Genomic DNA, 18,818 nt, shown 5'->3' with positions numbered 1-18,818 from the left:
CGATCTTCACCATAATATTATTCACACATACACATACTAATATTGATATATATATATATATATATACTATAACATAATAATCAAACGTAACTATGAGCTAGATCCGAATTAAGATTAACCGTATTCACACAGATATGAGATCTGGTTATTGATTAAGGATTGATCCAGGAACAAACTAGTGGTATCAGAGCTTTCAGTGCTCTTGATTATGCTTAATTTGACTGATTATAGATATTATTAAGTTGTTTTTGGTTTAAGTTGGAATACAGTTTGAATTTGCTACAATTTGAACTTGAATTGGTTGAATTGTGGAATGTTTGGATTAGATATGAGGTTTTTAAGGTATTGGTAAGGTTAAGATAATTGGAATTGGATATTGGTTGAGTTTTGGATCGTTTTGTTTGGATATGAATTTGGCCTAGAAACAGGGTATGATTTTTGGTCAAATTGGTTATGGTCATTTGTAAATTGAGTTACGAGTACTGTTGATTTGAATTCGCGATTGATTTGCGAGTAATCTGGTAGTTTATTCGTGTGATTTGGTTACGAATTAAGATAGTATTACAGATCTAGTTTTCTGGGTTTATTTTCTTCATTTCCACATTTCTGGAAATCTTCTTTGAAGATTTGAAGATATGAATATTCAAGTTTGATTCGTTAATCTGAACTTGATTCGTTAACATATTTCATCAATTCGCTAAAGGTTGTCATTGATTCGTTTCATCAGTTCGCTATTTAATCTGATTCGTGTCAAATAGATTCGTGTGACACGTGTCTGCTTTGGGATTTGTGTTATAACAACCTGTGCCATGTGGCATTAGGTGTCAAAGTTTGTTACAAACGGTTACCTGATTCGCTATTGGTTGATTCGCTATCAACTGTAGCTTGTTCGTTATCTAATTCGCTAAGGATTTCTTCGTGATTCGTTACCGGAAACCCTCTAGTTCGCTAAGATTACATTTCATGATTTCAATAGTCAATTCGTTAGTTTGACTGATTCGTTGACTGATTCGTTGACCATCTGTTGACCATCTGTTTCGTGGTTTGACTGATTCGTTATCTTTTTAATTCGTTAATCATCAGATTCGTTACTTAATTCAAATCTGATTCGTTATCTGATAAACCTCAACTTCGTTAAGGTTTAATTCGCTATAATTTTTGACAGTTCGTTACACTGTTTACAGTTCGTTAAACTCTTTTATTTTAATCCTTAAGGTTTCAAATTTTACAAAAATGGCAGGTATGTATGCACTAGCTTCTCAAAACATGTTGATGCAACAAATGTTGCAACTTGATACCTAGATTGGTTCACATTCGAAATGTCCAAGGTTGATGAAATTTAGCGATTTTGCTAAATGGGAACCCCGTTTTCGTGCTCACTTGGGTTCCGTTCACCCTAACTGCTCATATTGCCTAGATGAAATTTATATGGCACCAATGATTGGTGATGACACTATTGGGTATACTCCTAAAGCTGTTTCTCAATACTCACAAGAAGAGAAGAAAGCTTTAGAAATCGAGATAAAAGCTTATTCTACTCTTACTATGGCATTACCCGAAAATATCTTTCATTAAGTGGGTAACATAAAGAGATGTGCTTCTTTATTTCAACATCTGCGTATGCGAAGTATGGGGAACACAACTGAGATTAAGAAAGTGATGCTCAAGTTTCAGTTTCGACACTTTAATCTATTGAATGGAGAAACAGTTGAAGAGATGATTACACGATTTAATCATTTAATTGCTGAAATGGACAAGATGAAATTGGAAATTTCTGAGACTGATAAAATTGACAGTATTAAGAGTGTGCTACCAAGTTCTTACTCAACCTTTCTAATGGTTTTGAAAGAGAATGATTATTTCTTGAATGAAGACTTGACTGCACTTGAATTTTTACAAAAGATTGAAGCCAGAGAATATGATCTTAAGTGTCAAAAATCCTCCAAGGAAAGTCAAGATCCTACTTTCTATGGTGGAAGTATGCCTCTTAGTTCAACGATCTCTCCAATAACTGCTTTTCTTATTCAAGCTGCAAGTGAAAAGGAATCAATTATGTTTACTGATCCAAAAGTATGTTTTTACTCCGCTGGTAATTCTGGATTGTCTGGTGGTTCTGGAAGTTCAACTACTACTAATCCATTTGCTTTACCACCTAGTGTCAATATGAAGGAAGCTGAGCAAAACTTTGCTTTTCTGACAGCTTTCATGTCTTCATATGTAAACTTGGTGAGTAGTAAGATTGCCAAAAGTGATTTAACTTATTAGGACTATGATCAGATAGATCCAGATGATTTGGAAATCATGGATTTAAAGTGGAACATGGCTATGTTCGTCCGCAAAGTTAAAAGACTCATGCAGAGAACTGGAAAAGATCTCCCGGCCTTAAACAAGAAATTGGGTTTTGACAAGTTGAAAGTAAAATTCTATAATTGTCAAGAATTTGGGCATTTTGCTAAGGAATGTGACAAACCAAAGAAAGAGTATACTGGTCCTCGTGGTCAACATCAAAATTATTCTATACCACGAGGTAGTGATGCTGAAAAGAAACCATCTACTTCTACATCACAAGCAATGTTGGCAGATGGAAATGATTGGTCACAACGGTTACTGTGTAATGACACTCAAGCAAATTTGGCTATGTTTGGGTTAGATAAAGACTGTCAAGATGCAAGTGATAGTGAGCTGTCTTCTGATAATGATTTAGAATCTGATTCTGACAATTCACGTGATAAGTCTCCAACTGTATTTGCTTGCATGTGTCAGGACCGTTTCGGATCGGATCTTAATCAATCATGTCATAACTCACACAAAATTACTCGTGTTGACAAGAGAGTTAATGACGGGTTACTATGTTTAGAAAGATGACCGTTTGTTAAAGGCGGAATCAATAACAAACATACGGTTGCAATGAATATTAAAAATACGAGGACACACGAAGGATTCACTCAAAAGATTTCCATTTATATAACGTTAATCATACAAAAGGATAATCGATTAGGGTTTAGGAGGAATCCTCGGACAGCCGTCACACACACAATATTCTCTTAATTAATGTGTCGGTCTTATCCGTATTTTTCGTGTTTTTTTTTTTGTGTCCTTCTTGCCGACGTGCCCTTATTATTCTATTTATAGGCCTGCCAACCTAGGACAGTTGTCATTCCTTCTAGAAACCCTATCCGATAGTACATATTCAATTTACATATTCAAAAATTATTCTAAGTGTAAAACAAGTCTTCCGGGTAGGCTTTTCATTAAACTTCAGTCTCCGAGTACACAGCGTACTCGGCCTTCCTTCAGACTTGGTTAACATAGAAGTGTACTCGGAATCAGTTTCCGGGTAGACTTTACTTAACAAATATTTTACTAAGTAAAATATTCACCGAGTAGACTTCAATCTTCTTGAATTTATCAAACTTTGCTCGACAAATCCTTACGAGCAACCTTGTTCTTCTATGATCCTGTTCGGCTCATTGTTAGTTAAACAACTTATTGATAAGGCGTACTCGGGAGTACATACCTTACTCGAGCCGAACCTTACTCGATATAACTTAGAGATATTCCATCAACTCATCAAGTATACTCGGACCATAATTATTAAAGAATACCTTGCCCGGTCTTCCAATTACTTGGCTTCTTGGACTTGGTTGACCAAACCTTACTCGGAAGAGTAAAATACTTGGTCTTGAAGAACAACCCTGCTTGACAAAGTGAACCTTACTCGGATATGCCAATTCGATGAACCTTACCCGGAAATCACCAAAAAGCATACCTTGCTCGGATATCCACTTAAGAAGATTATTTGAAGTAAACAGTGCCCGGGAGGCAAAATCTCGTACTCGGCTAAGTAAAAGCTTACTCGAAGGTCCAAGGTGTACCCGGGTTCAATACTTAGCAGTTTCTGAGGAGGTTGAGAAGATTCCAATCTTCAATATTCTTCATTTAGGTCAAATCTCCTCATTTGGGTCAAACTCTTGACCCAACAATCTCCCCCTAGATTGGAACACCTCAGCTGACCCAAAACATTCTATGGTTACTTACATTTAGCAAAATACACATCAAATTTCATAATTGAATTACATAAGTAAAAATTACATAATTAAAGGTTTGTCCGAAGACTTTACAAAGCAAGACCTATTTTCATCTATTCTGTCTCTTCCTCTCATTGTAGGCTGCTTGTCTTCTCAGCTGGATCACAGATGCTGCCCTTTCCTGAATATATTGAGCACTTGGTAGTGAGTGTGTCCTTCTTGTATCACCAAGTCTCTTATATCAGCAAGATCATCATTATGTAGGCATGTCAGATCTGCATCCTTCTTGATTGTTGCCAAGGCCTTCCCATCTGAATTCCTCAGCACAGAGTGGCCAGTGTGTTCTTTGTATTCAACTTCTGTAATGACACCGTTTTTCTGCACTGTGTAATTTGGCCTTCTCATCCTTCTTCCCAAGCTTATACAAGTCTCCATGTTGGACAGAGGATTTTGATCTCGGACTCTCATCTGGTAGTTCAGTTCAGCCCTGTCCATTTTCTTTAGTTTTTCTGACCTCTTTGACTTGTGAAGTTGGATCAGTCTCCAACTTCTCTTTTCTTTCAAAAATTTGAACCCATTAGCAGCCTGTTCTTGCAGATACTTAGATAAGTCATTCATTTGTCTTCCTGCTGATCTGTCTTTGTCCCTGAAATCATATAAGTGAAGCGACTCCATTCTTCTTAGTTGTTCTTCGTTGTATTCTCTGAAGTCACTTCTTACAACAATCTCCCGTAACTGCATACTTTCCATTATGACTTTCAAAGAATCAGTAACTGAGTCATAGTAAAGCTCTCTTGGTAGATCCACATCAGACTATGGTCCATATGATCTTTGTTGTGCAGAGCTACTTGACTCACCTCTTCCACCATGACCTCTTCCTCTAGGGAATCTCTGATGAAATGGAGGTCTAATAGGAATGGACTTTCTTGGCTTTTCAGGACCCAAATTAAAGAATTTTCTGTATGTGGCCTCCACCATTTCAGTTGGTAAATTTTCAAGCTCTCTCACATTCACCCCATGCTTGTGAAGCTCATTCAACATCTTTGCCATTCCCACTGTATTTGCTGATCTGGCTGGTACAAACCTGCCATCTGCATAATACCTAGGGTTTTCACCCTCCTTTAAGGCCTTTTCCCATTCTGCCTTCTGGATATAAAATAAGTCTTTCAGATCAACCTTTTCCAGGGCATTGAAATCAGCTTCAGTCATGCCTCTTTGATGTATCATTATGTTCCTGAGGATGTTTATCATTTCCTCATTCTCCCATGGCAAGAACTTCTCTTCATCAGACTCAGGCTCAGGCTGTTCTGGCTGAGGGATAGGAGTTTCATCAATTTTCTCTAGTTCCTTCTCTTTCTCCCTCACAGTCCTGATTCTTCTTCTTTTCACAGGTGGCTCACCATCAGTTTCTTTCATAATTGAGCTCTCAGTTTGGACCCTTTTCATCTCTTTCTTTTTCATTTTGGAATATTGGTCAAATACTGCCTCTTTGCTCAAGTTACTCACAACCTCAGGCTTTATCCCTTTCTCAATCAGATAACCACACATTCCATCATACTTTTTCTTTTATTCTTCCAATTCAATCTTATCATCTTGTTTCACAAACTTTTCTGCAACTATCTCTTTCTCACTGTTATAAAGATCTTGAATTTGTTCAGCAGTGTATTTTTCTAAAGCAGCTTCAGGATAGCCTCTAACCTTCAAAAAAGTTTTATAGTGCTCAGTATTTTTCTTTCTTTTCTCAACCTTCTTTAGGACTTCCTCTGCATTTATTTCAATTATGCCCCTTTGAATATAAGTCATTTTAGCTTGAGGGGTCTCAACAGTAGAGCTTGTGTCAACTTTCTCACCTCCTTGATCTGGGTGATCATTACCCTTTCCATCAGACTCCTCAGAGTCATCCTCCCCATCATCTGATAGATCATTCATGGCATCTATTTTTGGTTCATCAGAGGCAGGATGCTCTGGTTCAGTAACATTCACATCAGGAACCTCAACTTCAGGGACATCAACATCAGGTACCCCTGGTAATTTTTCTCCTGGTTTCAGTGTTTTCAAGGGGATTGCCCTGATTGGTTCATCATCAGTCTGTTCAGTAGATTTCCTTCTTCTTTGATAAGTCTTTTCAAATCTTCTTTCTCCCCATTTACTAGCAGGGTTCTTTTTCATATCCTCCTTAACCTGTTCTGCGCATTTCTTTGCAGCTGCAGATGTAATTGACTCCCCAATCTCTTCAGGTATAATCATGTCAGTGTTAAGATTGGTTGATGGTTCAGCAGTCTGCTCTTGTTGCTCCTGAAACTTGTTAACCACCTTTCTCAAAGAGTCATCAAACTCTTGAGTTTTGTTCATATTCACCAGAATTTCAATAACCTCTTGATCTGCCACATCTTGAAATATTTCTTTTGCTACATTGGCTTCGTTGATCAATAGGTCCTGCTGTGCCAACTCTTCTTCAGTCAAGGAATGGGCAATTGCTTCACTTTCCATTGATTCATTAATTAGTCTTTCTCTCTCAGCAAGAGCAGCAGCAACAGCAGTATCAACAAAGGATACATCCTTCTCAACATATACAACAGGTTCTTCATCTGTGGCTATCTCTTTACCCTTTTCTTTTCTTCTCATCACCTGTTCTTCATCCTCTTGTTCATCACTTTCAAACTCATCAATCTCTCTAAATAAGTCTTCCAATTCAGAGTCATGCTCTACCCTCTTGGAACTAGCTTCTTGATCATCAATTGGCTCAGTGTGTTCTAGTTCCTCAGTAGCAGCATTCACATTCACATTCTCCACACTCATTTCTTCATTTACAATCTCAGTCAACTCTTCTGTCAGCACATTCTCAACATCATCATTCACATTCATTACAGATTCATCACTTTCATCATATTCATTCATGATCCTCATCAAACCATCAATATTTTCAGCACTTTCAGCATCAGTCACATCATTTTGATCCATATTCTCCCCCTGTTTTGGGACAGCTGAGGTCTTCTCAACCTCCTACACCAGGGTTCGAATTAACAATTCAGCATCAGCTAACTTTTTCAGTAACAGTTCATTTTCATTTGTTAGCTCTTCATTCTTTCTACACAACTCAACATTTTCATCCCTAACCTCCTCGACTCTCCTCTTCAACTCATCATTCTCCAACATTAGTTCAATATTTCTTTGAAGTATGTTATCTTGTTGGCTTGAGGGTGGTGTTGTAGGGAATGGTTCATAAGTGGGTTGTTTAGTGATGGATGGGGATTGTGTGTGTTTTGTGGAGGTTTCTGGTTGGTCTAAGTTGAAAGATTGAGGTGGTGTTTGATGTGGTGATGTATGTGGTGGTGATTGTGGCAGTATAGGGATAGGTTGTTCAAGTTCTTCATGTTGCTCCCCCTGTACTGGTGCCATAATCTCCATATCCAGACCATCTCCCCCATCATTGCCATCTACATCATCATCAGAGTCTCCTTCACCACTCTCCTCATCACTCCCTTCTTCCTCCTCTGAGCTCAGCTCAGACACAGGCATAACAGCCAAATCATGGTTTAATAACCATGGCAGAATTTCAAATGGAATACTTGCATCAAAATTGTTAGAGACACCGGTATTCTTTATTCTCTTGTAGGCATCGGGATCTTGCAGTTTATGGGTGGTTCCAATTGTTGGTAAATCTTATAGTGTGCTATTGAATATGATCTGCAGGAATCTCGGGTACTGTAAACATTTCTTTCTTTCCGGTTTCTTTAGATTCCCCACTAGCCCATCAAATATCATCTTGGAAAAATTAAATGGCAGATCATAGATTGTTCCAACGGTGGCATTTGCTAGATCAAGACTCATCAGAGTCCACGATCCCTTTCTAGGAGCAAATCCATGTATGATGTGATGAATCAGAAATCTGTACAACATTGGAGATAAGCCCTTCTGAAACTGTTCCTCATGGACATTTCCTTGATACCCCATATTTCTCTGAAAATCTTCAACAGATGCTTTGTATCGAAGCTGATGTGCTGATGTGATTGTGATCATCGTCATTTAGTCTTAAACATCTTTTGATCAATCTTTCAGTGATCTGTATTTTCTGTCTGACCACGGTCGCCTCGATTTGTCTTTCATTACCGTCTTCAATAAGCTCTGCTGATCTCCAGAAATCCAAAGAGTGATTTCTGTAGATAATCAGGCATTCAGTGAGTGCAAAGCTAATGTTTGACCGTGCCATCCATTCGATCATCCGAGCCATTGGTTCATTTTCTGGTGTTACTTGTAGTAGTGCGCACATATTGTGCTTTGGCTCAAACACATACTTCGGCTCGTTGTCTGCCATATCTGTAAAACATAAACAAACATATTCAAAGTGAAATTAGACATAAAGTTTAAAACTTTAGACAATTTCAAGTTATAAAATTGAAGAAGAAAGATAGAAATCTTCAAGAATCTGTTCTTCGACAAATTAATAACCTAAACACATAAACAGAGTGTCAGTACTCGAATACATAATCAGGTCACAATAACAATCTAATCATGATCGGAAAACATAAAATTTTTATGCTTACCGAGTCGGAAATTAGTGGCTGATAAAAATTAGGGTTTGGATTAATCTTGAATTCGATAAGTCGGTTATTTTTCTTAGTAAGAGAGAGTTGCAGTGGAAGGAGAGAGATAGAGGGAAATAATGTAGAAGAAATTTGCCAAAGTCCCTCTTTTATACATTTTGAAAGTGTGTTTTAAATGCTTTTTTTATTCTTGTGAATTACTAGCTGTCAACCAGTAACGTTATCCACTTGATATATTAAAAGCATTTAATCTCATTTAAAATCATAAGACCTTACTCGAAAAATTAATTAATCCAAAGTCTACTCGATCTTCTTCCACTAACAAACCTTACTAGGAGTAACTTTTCTCGGAAACTGTTCATTTTGAATGTGAAGTTTGCCCGAATACTTCTCTATTTAAACCTTGCTCGATCAAGTAAATTAATTTAAAGTTAAGATATAATGAAGAAAGCTTACCCGAAATACTTGATTTCTTGAGAAATAAATCGCAAGACAAATAATCAAATATAGTTATCAAATAAACATTCTTACTAAGAATCAATTAAGATCCTCCAAAAATTTCTCAAATTCAAATTAAAACTTATCTAGCATGAACCCTAAAAATCATAATCACTAACATATTCAAACAACGTATTCATTCTAGTATGAATCACTTAAACAATTTCATTATACCAACTTACATAATCAATCAACGCATTCATTCAAGTATGCTTGTATGAAGATTGTGCTCGAGCACTCTATCAAATGTAAAGTGTGCTCGGACAACAATCTTGTGCCAAGTATACTCGAATAACATTCATATAATACAAAGTGTGCTCGAAACCAAATTCTAGCAGACAGTGTACTCGGAAAGTTGGGTTTTGAAAATTACCAAGTATATTAAAGGAACACAAGTGTACCCGAAATATAAAATGTGCTCGGAAAACAAAGTTTGCCCGAAAACACTTGTAATTTCAAAGAAATCATAAACACATATATCACAGAGCATGCTCGGAATGAAATTAAACACATAAACATTGTCTAAAATTTCATAGAGCTTGCTCGAAAATCCTAAGTTAGCATAATGCTTGCTAGGATAAACACATTCAAACATCAGGTATGCCCTTGTTAGAGGGAACTTATCATTTCAAACCATACCCGAAAATGACAAACTTAAACAGTAACATCTAAGCCTGCCCGGAAAGATTAACAAACCTTTCCTAACAACATATTCACTCAAAGCTTACTTGGTACCCTCATTTTAAGTGCACAAAGTTTGCTTGAAAACACAATCAGCATATTACATGCATAGCTTATTCGAAGCTAACATAAAATATGCATAGCTTACTCGAAACAAGATTTTCTTGTTAACAGTTAGCTATTTCAACACATAATCATCTCAAGACTTCAAGCTTGCTCGGAAAGTGAGTACAACAGTGTAAACACTTCAAAGCATGCCCGAAAATCATAAAGTTAGTCAAAAATGACTAAGCTTACTCGGAAAGGTTGAAAGTTGTCAAACCTTACCCGAAACAACATATTCACACATAATCAACTGTTCTGTATTCGGAAAGGTTGTAGTTCAATAACCTTACCCGAAAATACATATTCAAACAGTTTGCGCTCGAGAAGGTTAGAAATCATCCAACCTTATTCGAACTTACATATTCAGACATAATCAACTATTTTGTACTCGGAAAGGTTATAATTCAATAACCTTGCCCGAAAATACATATTCAAAAGTTTGTGCTCGAGAGGATTAGAAATCATCAAACCTTACTCGAACTTACATATTCAGCTTATTTTAGGCAAAATGCAACACTTTTTGACTTAAACCATTTTTCAAAGACATTTCTAAGTTATGTATCATTTCAGAACATAGTTTAAGAGCAAATGGTGCATTAAGAGATCAAATTTCAGTTTATACTTCACTTCAAAACAATTTCTTTTATAAACTGAAAAAATCTCAGGAATGGGATCATATTGACTAAGTAGCTATCTCATTACTTCACTCTCAGCATTATTATGACAACTTAGATAGGTTAACAGCAGGTATAACCTTAGCATGATTTTCATCTCTTTGGTGATATGAATAAGATTCAATTTGAGCATAATACAATAATGGTCAACACTGTGCTATGATGCCTCATATCTCTTCTCGAAGCTTATTTGGCTTTCCCCAGATCACCCCAATTTGACTCCAACCTCCTGTATTTGGTCAAAAATAGTTTTTGTATGACAGAACTTATTGTATTTTTTGCAATTTTGATATTCAAACATGCATAGAGGTTGAACGTTGGACTTACAGTTAGCAACATGCATTTCATTCAAGATGAGACAGTTTTTGTCAACATCTTTGTAGTTCTTGTTGTAACCCTCTTGTTTGATAAAATATCTAAAACATTTATCAACTTTTGGTTGATTTATTCATTCTTCCCCTTGTTTTTGATATTTTCTCAAATTTTCTTAAAGCATGTTCTTTGTCATATATAAAAAAAATGTTTCATTTTGGTTGACCAAATAACAACAGGCTTGTGTATGACTGGGTAATCACTTTCTGCCATATCATTCGGAGAGATCTATCTTGAGACATGCAAAACAACTATGCATCTCCACATAAAGATTAGCATTTTCATTATGTTTATATCACCTTAGATTTTACATCATTATGGGAAAGAAACCATACATGTTAATGACTATACTAAGGCCTTTTTAGCCTATTAATTCCATATGATCAGCTAAGTAGTCAATGTACTATCATTTCCCATATATGCAGTTTAATATTCAATCACCCCAATATCTCTTCATTGTCAGGTTAATGGCTATCCTGTTTGACCAAAAGTGGTCAACAGGACCAAACATACATGTGAATATATGTCCTTTCAAAGTCAGAGCTAATGGCATAGTTTTAAGTGAAGGAATAAGAAACAAGTCATAATTGCCCCAAATGCATTCAGTTTTTAGGTCAATGGCTATCCTTTGAATCTATAGAGATTTAAGGACCAAACATACACAAGTGCATGTCCTTCAAACTGGGCAAAAGACATAATTTTCAGCAAAAACAACTGTTTGAGATCTTTCCCTTTAAAAATCCTTCTTTTAAGCTTCCTAAAAGCTTGAACTGAATAATTTTATCATATCTCATCACCATTAATCGACTTGCTCATGTTTTGACCAAAATATAGTATTTATGCAAAATTCATTATAAATTTCATTGAATCACATAATTTTGACATAAAACACATTTTGACATAAACAGTTGCATCACATACTCAAATCTTAATCATTTTATCATCATCAAGAAAAAAACAGACTGTAATATCATTCAATGTCTATTCTACCTTAACAACTTCAGAAGATCAGATTAAGAACATATTCAAGTAACCATAAACATGTGATTACCCATGACATTATATAAGCAATTAATTTCACCTAAACAGATCAAATTACTTATCATAACATCAGATCAGTTAACAAGATAGTCAAGTATTATCATCAAATTCAACCAAATTGCACAAATATTTACTCAAGCACCTATCAGTTAACATCAAAACAGTGACATAATCAAAACCTATTAAACAACATATTCAGCATGTGTAATCAGTCATCTCAGAGAGACACACATAGAAAAAAATTAAGTCACATAGCATAGTACATACTCAGTAACATATTTAGCAACATATTCAGCAACATATTCATCATGTGTGACCTCTTCTAAAATAATCAAGTAGCTTATAGAGGTACACAACTAAGCACACATCCTTAATCAGATTTCATCAGAGTTGATCATCCCCAGGGCTTTCAAAAGAAAGTTGAACCTGGTTCTGTCAAGTGGTTTGGTGAATAGGTCAGCCAGATTATCACTTGTATCAACTCTTTGCATTTCAATCAAACCTTTTTCACTACAATCTCTGATGAAGTGATGTCTGATTTCAATATGCTTAGTCTTAGAATGTTGCACAGGATTCTTAACAGTAAAATATGCAGCAGTATTATCAATCAGAATAGGGGTGTTTAGAAAGTTCAAACCATAGTCCAGCATCTGATTCTGAATCTAGAGGACTTGTGCACAGCAGGCAGATGCAGCAACATATTCAGCTTATGCAGTGGAGATTGACACTGTGGTCTGTTTCTTGCATTGCCATGACACTAGCCTTTCACCCAAAAACTGGCATCCTCCTGATGTTGACTTTCTACTCATATTACATCCATCATAATCACTGTCTGTATATGCAATCAGATCAAAGGATTGGTTCTTTGGATACCAAATCCCTAAGTCTGGTCTTCCCTTCAAATATCTGAATATTTTTTCACAGCATTCATGTGGGAGACCTTTGGATTTGACTGGAACTTAGCACATACACACACAGCAAACATGATATCTGGTCTTGTTGCAGTCAGATACATCAGAGATCCAATCTTTGCTCTGTATTCATGTTCATCAACTGACTCCCCCTTTTCATCAGCTATCATCTTTTCTTTGGTGTCCATTGGAGTTGAGGCAGCCTTGTAGTCATGACAGTTGAACTTATTCAGAATGTCCTGCACATACTTAGCTTGGTGAATGAAGATTCCTTCATCCTTTTGTTGAACTTGTAGTCCCAGAAAGAAATTCATTACACCCATGGAACTCATGCTGTACTTGGACTTCATCACCTCTTCAAACTCCAAACACATATTTTCATTTGTAGATCCAAAGATGATATCATCAACATAGACTTGTACAAGTAGCAAATCTGACCCCTTGTCTTTTGTAGAAGAGTGTCTTGTCAATGGCTCCCCTTGTGAAGCCATTTTCAAGTAAATGAGTTGATAACTCATCATACCATGCTCTAGGAGCCTGATGTAAACCATAAAGGGCTTTGTTTAGCTTATACACCCTGTTTGGATACATGGGATCCTCAAAAACCTGGTGGTTGAGTCATATTCAGCTTATGGCTTCCAGTCTTGCAACTGGTGCAAACACTTCCTCAAAGTCTATCCCTTCCTTTTGAAGACATCCCAGTGCTACAAGTCTAGCTTTGTTCTTAATCACCAAACCCCTTTCATCCCTTTTGTTTCTGAACACCCATTTGGTTCCTATTGCATATCTGTCATGTGGCTTGTCTACAAGATCCCATACATGTAAATCTCTAAACTGAGCCAATTCCTCTTGCATTGCCTCTACCCAACTATTGTCTTTTAAAGCTTGAGCAATATTATTTGGTTCTAATTGGGATAGAAAGCAAGAGTACATACAGATGTTAGCTATTTCAGAATGACTTCTTGTTACTCTTTCATGCAGGTCACCAATGATATTTCCAGCAGGATGATTCTTTTCAACAGTAGGAGTTTGTATTATCATATTTATAGACAAATTTGTGTCAAGATTTGTTTCATTGATTTCATGTTCTTCAATGATCAAATCAGCTTTTGCATCATGAAACTCTGGTGCTTCAACATTATGTTGTCTTGAAGTGGATGCACCATTGTTTCCCAGATTCAAACTTTGAAACAAGTCTTGAAATCTTGCTGTTGTTGCAGTTTCTTCATCATTTGTTTTGTTGCCTGTGTCACTCCCATTATGAACATGATCATTTTGTACATCAGTACTATCTTGACTTGTCGTTTCCTGATCTTGTTCAATGTCATTCTTTGAGGAGCTATTCACAAAAGTGTATTCTTTTCTGTTCTAGCAACTTTCTTCCACAATTCTTCCAAGTCCAGTTCTTTCTTCTTATTTTCTTCAAGTACACTGGTCTTGTAGAATGTTTCATCAAAGTCTTCAGAATAAATCTTGAATAACTTTATCAATTTTTCATGATCAAAAAGCCATGTTGCACCACTGACTGTGTTGAATTGAATTCTCATTAAAAATAATGTCAGATGACTCTATCACACTCATGTGATCTTTCACATAAACTCTGTAAGCCTTTGAGTGAGTAGAATATCCAACAAAGAAACAGTCTAGTGACTTAGTTTGAAACTTGTTTAAATAGTCTTTAGTGTTTAATAAGAAACATTTGCAGCCAAAGGGCTTGAAGAACTTGATATAAGGCTTTCTTTTGTTGAAAATCTCATATGGAGTTTTATCATGCCTTTTGTTCACAAGCACTCTGTTCTGAACATAACAAGCAAGTGTTGATTGCTTCAGCCCAGAATGTGACAGGTAAGTTAGCATCAGCCAACATGGTTCTTGCAGCTTCTATTAGTGTTCTGTTTCTCCTTTCTGCAACACCATTTTGTTCAGGAGTTCTTGGAGCTGAAAATTGTTGAAGTATTCCTTTCATAGCACAAAATTCTTCCATAACTCCATTCTTGAACTCAGTACCATTGTCACTTCTCAACATCTTCACTTTCTCATTCAGATTGTTTTCAATCATTGTGACACAACCTTTAATCAACTCAGCAGTCTCATCTTTAGTGCTTAGGAAATAAACCCAAGTATATCTTGAATAGTCATTAATGATCACCAAACAGTATCTTTTCTTTCCAATACTTGGTACACTCACAGGACCAAAAAGATCCATGTGAAGTAACTCAAGTGGTTGATCAATTGAGTTGATGAGCTTTGTCTTATGAGTAGACTTGTGTTGTTTTCCCTTCTGACATGTGTCACAATGATCATCTGACTTAAATTCTCTTGTAGGTAAACCAATCACATGTTTACCCTTGACCAGTCTATTCATATTCTTTAAGTTCACATGACACAACTGTTGGAATTACGTATGCCCGAGACACATACTTATACTAATGTGGCTAACTGTGTTTGATCCAAGTCGGGGTCATACCCAATAACAAGCTAGACAACACCAAATGTATTCCTTTAGTGATTTGATCATTTAAAAGAATACCGAACACTACGTGTTTAGAAAATTGGTTTTCTAAACAAACACACTTGAGGATTTAAATAAATTATCTGGATAATTTGTTTATGTAAATTAATTATTTAATTGGTTAAATAATTATGTAAATGCATGTACATTTTATAAAACTAAGTTTTATAAAATGAATGGAGATGGTTTTAAAATGGTTTAAAACAAAATAACAAAAAAAAAAAAAAAAAAAAAAAAGAAAGAAGAAGCCGTCCACCCCATGTGGGTGGAAGGTTTTGGTCCAATCAAGTTCAAAGCTTTCTTTTGGTCCATGTGATGCATCTTTATTAATCTCCACATCCAAGACATGCAATAGTGATCTTTCATTTTAGAATTTCAAGTGTAAAATCAAGTTCATATTCTCTCTTTTTCTCTCCAAAACCCACGGCTCAAAGTGGGCAGAAAATAGGGAGTTTTGTGAGCTAGTTCAAGTGTTCAAAATCCTAGCAACTAGTTGGTGTTGTTGCTCAAAGCTTGGGGTATCAAAAGCTTGAGGGTTTCTCCTTTGCAACCTAGCCATTCAAAGTCATCATCTTCTTAATCCACCTACATCTTCTTCTAAAGGTAGAAGAGGTACCATTTACATTTTGTAAGCATATTGTTCTTGTAATATTGATCCTTGTTCTTTGGGTTTTAGTTTTAACATTATGGTATGTTCATAACAAGTCTTAAAATCTAAGCTTCCGTTGCGTTTTCTAGTTAAATATGGTTAACTTGAACTTTGATAATCTTGTATAAAACCCTACAATGGCATCAAGAGCCGGTTACAAGGACTTATGCTTCTTACATGTTCATAGATTTCGGGTTTTTCATGGGTGAAAAAGGGTGGTCCGAAATTTGGGTGGATTTTACCCCTCATGGATTTGTAAGATCTTGACATGCATGAAAGATCTTAGGAAACCATTAATAACATTTGGATGTTGAAAATAAAAAAAAAATAATAATAATAATTTGGGCCGTAGCCTCTTGGGGGGGGGGGCCGATTTTATTTGGTGATTTTGGGCATTGGTTGCTTAGGTTGCATGCTTAGAACATTTGGTATGTTTGGATGTGTCATAACCGAAACCTAGACCTTGGATGTGTTGATTGTTGTTTGTGTATGTTGATTATGTTTATTATTCAATATGGTTGTAATAATTCATAATCTTAGGCTTGTGTAATTTATTTATTCATAAGTTGGTTTGTAATAAATAGATTAGTTGCATTTTCTTTTTTTAGAAAAATATGTATTAGGATACATTTTGTAAAAATTGAAGATGCAAGAATTGGTGGATTTGGGCCTTGGACCGAAATTTTGGGCTTGTTGGGCCTCACCGGCCCATCATGGGATTCAAGCCCATTAGGCCCATAAATTTCACTCTTGGGCCCAAGAAGACTTTTGGAAGTTTGGAGCCCATTAACAAGCCCAACAAGAACACAACAACTTGGAAAGGATACTTGAAGCATTTGGATGCAAGGTCAAGTGGGAGTCAACATTCCATCCTTGTGTCATGTTTTGTCCCTTAGGTGTGACTTATGACCTATACTTGTTTCGGCTAACAAGTATGGTCAAACTTAGCGGTTCTCGGTTATGACTATATTTTGCATGTGTTTGCTTGGTTGTTTGTTTTACTTATTGTAATGTGTGGTTGATAGATATTAGGATATCCAAACCGTCACTTAGGAACGACAACAAGCATAAAACGGGTTCTAATATATATTTGGTAATATCGCGTCAATTAGTTTAATTAAATGGGTTTATTAAAACTAAGCGATTACTCACATATAATAAAATTGGTTTTATTATAACTTGAACCTTGAAAATTGGTTTTCAAAATCGCCATATTACTAAATGCATGTTAGGATATGGCATAATGTTTTTCAAACTAGAATATTGGAAAACTTAAAATCCCTTTTTCATAATTACCAAGGAAACAAGTCTTACACTATCCTTTTGTATGACACTTAACGTATTAGGGAACTTTAAATGGGATAAAGGTCACCTAACCATTTTGAGCAAACTAATATACTTAGGGTAATATTAACATATTTGTGGGATAAAGGTCACCTAACCACTTGTATGTTAATCTTACATGTTTATACAAGTAGGACGACTTGAATTGGAAACCATGTGATAAAGGTCACCTAAGCATGGGGATCTAATGGTGTTGATGGGATAAACATGCCAACACGAAATAAGGATTTCGAATGGTCCCATACCACTAGAAGTTGCAAAAGGTTGCAATTGTCAAGATTGACTACCTGTTAAATCAAATAACGGGATAAAGGTCACCTAACCAAAATTTGATTTATCGTTGGATTCTAGAATTTAATTATTATTTTAAAATTTGGAATAAAAGGGTATTAATAATTAAATTGTTTATAATACTAAAATAAAACTTTGTTAAATTTTGTAGATGGCCGCTAACAATGCAAACACCTCTACCCATAACACCCGTAACCTATCCTTAAGAACCATCCTTGAAAAAGGATCGTCTAAACCATAATAACTTTATGGATTGGTATCGCAACTTGAGAATAGTTCTCAAACAAGAAGAGATATCATATGTCTTAGACGATCCCATTCCCGATGAGCCTAACGTGGAAGATGAGGAGGCGTTATAAACGATTGGGTCAAGTACACCAAAGATTCGGTGCAAGCCTCTTGCCTCATGTTGGGGACTATGATTCCCGAAATCCAAAAGGATTTCGAGCATCATGGGGCATACGACATGATAACTCAATTGAAGGAAATGTTCCTTCAACAAGCTAGAGCGGAACGTTTCGAAACGGTTCGAGCGTTTCATGCATGTCGTATGGAGGAAACCCAAAGCGTCTCATCTTATGTCCTAAAGATGAAAAGCTACATTGAAAAGCTTCGTAGGTTGAATTGTCCCGTATCTAATGAGTTGGCTACGGATTTGATCCTCAACTCTTTGACCAAAAGGTTTGAAACCTTTGTCATGAATTATAACATGAATGGATGGGACAAAAGCATTGGTGAGCTTCACGCAATGCTAAGAACAGCCGAAGCGGGAATGGGTAAAAGGGTTTTACCCGTTCTAACAATCAATGAAGGAAAAAGGGGACATAACTCCAACCCCAAAGCAAGTGTTGCTAAGGGCAAGGGCCACGTCCAAGGAAAGGGAAAGAGGAAAGCCATCACGCCCACCAAACCGAAGGAAAAGAAGCAAAAGGTTGCGGCGCAAGATCCATGCTTTGAGTGTGGGAGAGATAGGTCATTGGAAAAGGAATTGTCCGACCTATCTCAATGCGTTAAAAGATAAGAGGGATGCGGGGCATACCTCAGGTATTATCTTTACTATACATATTGAACTAAATGTTATTTCTTCAAATACATGGGTACTTGATACCGGATGTGGAACTCACATTTGCAATTTGTTGCAGGGGTTCAAAAGAAGTAAACAACTCAA

This window comes from Bidens hawaiensis, unplaced genomic scaffold (assembly GCF_021521415.1).
Source record: "Bidens hawaiensis isolate Kalapana, Puna unplaced genomic scaffold, B.hawaiensis_p1.1 tig00011729_1, whole genome shotgun sequence".
NCBI classification, from domain to species: domain Eukaryota; kingdom Viridiplantae; phylum Streptophyta; class Magnoliopsida; order Asterales; family Asteraceae; genus Bidens; species Bidens hawaiensis.
This window is presented reverse-complemented; position numbering follows the sequence as displayed.